The sequence below is a fragment of the Egretta garzetta genome, unplaced genomic scaffold (genome assembly GCF_000687185.1).
Source record: "Egretta garzetta isolate BGI_Z169 unplaced genomic scaffold, ASM68718v1 scaffold175, whole genome shotgun sequence".
Taxonomy (NCBI): Eukaryota; Metazoa; Chordata; class Aves; order Pelecaniformes; family Ardeidae; genus Egretta; species Egretta garzetta.
In genome coordinates, this window is record NW_009259860.1 from 651,152 (window position 1) to 655,275 (window position 4,124).

Here is a 4,124-nt window from a genome sequence, read left to right on the forward strand (position 1 = left end):
CTGCCTGGGCCCCGCGGCGAGGAGGCGGGGGGCGTGCGTGAGGAGAGGGGGATGGGCCGGCGGCCCCTGTAGGCAGGCCGCAGGGTGAGGGTTAAAGGCCCGTGGGGGGCCGTCCCCGGCTGGCATGGCCTGTGCCCTGGCCGGGACTTCTGTGAGGTGTCCGTTTGTACCAGAAAAAAAAACCCGCCAGAAAGGGACCTCGGCAGGTCGTTTCAGCCATCTGCCCAGACAAGGCTGCTCGGTGTTTCTCGCTACCCACATAGTGCTTGGTGCATTTTCTGTAGGTGTGACGCCGTGGCAGCGTAGATGGGTTCAGAGGGGCATGCCTGGGCCCTGGAGGGGCCGGAGTGCATTTCGTGGAAGTTGTAAGGGAGCAGTCATGTCAGCTGAATGTCTGTAACTCCGCGGGGCCTGTTGGGATTCATCCCAGAGTACTGAAGGAGCTAGCAGGACCCCATCTACCAAAGCTGTTGGGAGTCTGGGGAGGTCAGCAACACCAGGAGAATGCCCCAGGCAGTGCTGAAAACAGGGCTGGGACAGCAGCTGGGGCACGCGTTGGCCCTCAGGGGCTCCCAGCCTTCTAATTATCAGGCAGTCAAGGGAAGTAAAGGCCTGAAAACTGCAGAAAAAGGCCCGATGTTACTAACAGGTGGTGTTGCTATCCCCACCCATGCTGCTTTCTCCCCCTTTTCCTGGGGTATGCCCACCAAGGGAGGCATGAGGCGTTATCAAATGAACCCCCTTGCCATATGTGCCTGGAGGCATCTGCCATGGCCAGAGCGACCTGACAAGGCCCTGGGAAGACACAGCTGAGGTCTCAGTGACCGATGCTGAGCACAAGACAAGAGATGGAGGGATGGAGTGAACAGTGGTGTTGCAGTAACCCCAGATGCGTGTGCTCCGGCCGCAGCGCTGCCAGGGCAAACGCTGTGGGTGAGGATGGCCGGTTGTGACATCCCCAAGCAATGGACAGTGACGTCCCCGAGTGATGGGTTCTGTTGTCACCGAGTTCCCAAGCTACGGGTTCTCATATAACCACAGACTGAGTTGTGACATCTCCAAGCGATGGACTATGATGTCCCTGACCAATGGATTGTGACTATGCGACCCTGGCTGCTTATATCTGGGCACTGAGTCTCATCCAGCTGTCCTGTGCTCGCACTCCAGCTGAGTGAGTTCACAAGGTTGGGAGTCTTGAGTGAAGCCTTTGGTGCTGGTGTCCTGCTCAGGGAGTTATTTGTTGCAGCTCTCTGTGCCCAACCCCAGAGCTATTGAAGGATTTTCCCCAGCCCTGCCAGGTTCTGGCAGCTGGGGCACCCAGAAAGGTGCACTTGCAACAGTAGAGGTGATTATGCGCGGACACCTCACTCTGGCCTGAGAGCTGGGAGGGTTTCCTTCTTGAGGGACCTGGGCACTTCTTCCACCCCTCCCCAGGCCAGCCAATGACTGTGGCCTCTCTTCCTTTCCTAGCGTGACACCCGCTGCTGCAGTGCCAGTGAGAGGGAGGGGTTCAACATCCCCAGCTCCCCCCAGGCCACTGCAGCACGTTGAGAGCATGGCCATGGAGCTGGACAACTGCTGTTCAATATGTCTGGACATCTGGGAGGAGGCCAGCTATGTGACACCATGCCTCCACCAATTCTGCTACCTGTGCATCTTGCAGTGGGCTGAGAGGAAGCCCGAGTGCCCCCTCTGCAAGAGGAAGATCTCCATCATGCTCTCAGTGCAGGCGGATGACAACTTTGAAGAGCATGTCGTCACGCCATCTGCGGCGTCATCAGCCGTCAGCCACCAGGCAGGAGTAGCTCCTGGCCATACAGCTGCCCACAGGCTCCGTCACTCTGCAGGAACACAACCACAGCCTGTGGGGCTGGGCTCTGGGCAGCCTTCGGCCCAACACCTGGGCATCCCTTTTCTGGGACCACCCAGCCCTCCTCCAGCCCCTTCTGACCTGGGTGCATCAGGAGCTGGGACTGATCTTTGGGAACCAGCGTTCACGGGCAGACATAGTGGAGGGCCTCATCATGTCCCTCTTGGTTCTCTTTGGGCTGGATGAAGATCTACTGGTCTCACTGCTGGGGGCCTCCCTCCAAAACCGCACTGCTTCCTCCCAAAGAAGGTCTCCCACACCTGGCCCGGACCCCTCTGTCAGCCCTGAAAGAACCAGTGTGGATGTCCTCCCCAGCACCTCAGCAGGTGCCCTTCATGGGGGTCCTGGGAGCCCGTCTGCCCCCATTCCTATCTCTGGGGAGCAAGAGGAGCCCCTGGAGGAGTCTGAGGAGGCCATGGCACATCCATCTGCTTCCGGCTGGGGCAGCGAATGCTCCCCTGGGGAGCCATGGCGACCCCCAAAGAGAAGGGCTGGCAGCCCTGAGGCCTATTCTCCAGCCAGGAAGAGGCCACCCCACCAGCAGCACTAGAACAATGCCCCAGGCGGTGCTGAAAGTGGCTAGGACCGCAGCTGGGTCACGTGCTGGCCCTGAAGGGCTCACGGCCTTCTAAGTCTAATTATCAATCAGTAAAAGAAAATAAAGGCCTGAAAACTGAAGGAAAAGTCTTGGCGTTACTAACAGGTGGTGTTGCTATCCCCATCTGTACCACTTTCTCTCCCTTTTCCTGGGGCTGGGGCCACTGTTTCCTTTCATCCTTAGCAGAGCACCGTGGGGCTTTCTCCCTCTGGTCTTGCACAGCCTTGTTGCCCTGCTTTGACTACCATGGGGCTAGACCTGTGCTCTTGGAGTGCATCCGTCCCCAGAGCACAGCACCATGGGTCTTGGCCCTCTGCACTTGCAGGGCCCCTTTCCCTTCAGCAAGGTGCCATGGCATCTAGCTCTGTCCTCTCTCCAGGGGCCCTTTCCCCTGATTCAAGCGACATGGGGCCTGGCCCTACGGACCTGAAGGGCCTTTCTGTGCTGATCGGAGCACCACTGAGTTGGGTTCTCTGGTCTTGCTGGGCCCTCTTTCCTTCCATTCAAGTGCTACGGGACACAAGCCATGAAAGATGGGTGTGCTGCTGCCCTTAAGCACAGGCTTTTTTCCCATTCCTCCAGATCCAGCCTGGGAGCTGGCATTTCTTCTTCTCCATTTGGAAAGTACCCCTCTGTGGCAGATGGGCACTGTCAGTTCCCCAGTGCCCACCACCACCACCTCACCACCCCTCCCCATCGCATAGTCTCTGCAGGACTTCCCCCAGCACAGCTCCTCTCTGCTGTTAGTGAACCCCACATTAAAGGCAGCGCATCTTCGTGCTCTCCAGGGCCCCTCACCCTCCTCTCACGCACCGTTCTGTGACCCCTTTGCAGCCAAGCTTGCCACACAGGGTGAGGGGAGGTATAGAAGGTGGCTGCTGGGTTTGGCACCAAGAGCTGCTGCCAGGCCTCAAAGAAAGACCCAGGTCCCAATGGCACGAAAGGCCAAAGCTCAACTCAAGTTGAAACTGGCCGGTATTGTGTCAGACATGGAAGACTTTTTAAGTATGTTAATAGCAAGAGGGGGTCTAAGGAAAGCATTGGGCCAATACTTGATGAAGATTGTCACCTTGCAAATAGGGAGGCAGAAAAAGCGGAGGCATTCAGTGTTTTTTTTGCCTCTGTCTTTAATTGTAGTGATAGACCTTTGGCTCCCTGATCCTCTGAGTTGAAGGACCATGGCTGTGGGACCAGTGACTTACCATTTGTGGACCCTGAAATTGTAAGGGTCTGGTTGTATTTGTTGAGCGTTCCTAAGTCCATGGGGCCTGGTGGGAGGAGGTAGCGGATCTTACAGCAGGACCTCTCTCAATCATCTACCAAAGGTCTTGGGAGTCAGTGCAGGTCCCTGCTGACTGGAAGCTAGGCAATGTTACTCGCATGTACCAGAAGGACATGAGGGAAGACTCAGGTAACTACAGACCTGTTAGCCTAATCTTAGTACCTAGAAGAATTATGGAGAAGATCCTACTAGGTGCTACTGAAAGGCATTTCGAGGACAATGCAATCATCAGGCATAGTCAACATGGGTTCACAAAGGGAAAGCCCTGTCTAACTAATCTGATACCCTTCTACAATAAGGTCATCTGCTGTATTGGGTATCTGTGGCAAGGTCTTGGTAGTGGGGGGCTACAGGGGCAGCTTCTGTGAGAAGCT

General features: G+C 56.6%; 1 long non-coding RNA gene across 1 annotated transcript in view; it reads right to left on the minus strand.

The window, feature by feature from the left end:
* Positions 1–820, minus strand: part of LOC118452412 — a 25,202-nt gene extending 24,382 nt beyond the window's left edge. The window contains exon 1 of the long non-coding RNA XR_004842183.1: positions 808–820. This is a non-coding gene — a long non-coding RNA (uncharacterized LOC118452412). The remainder of the gene's footprint in view (positions 1–807) is intronic.
* Positions 821–4,124: the final 3,304 nt, after the last annotated feature.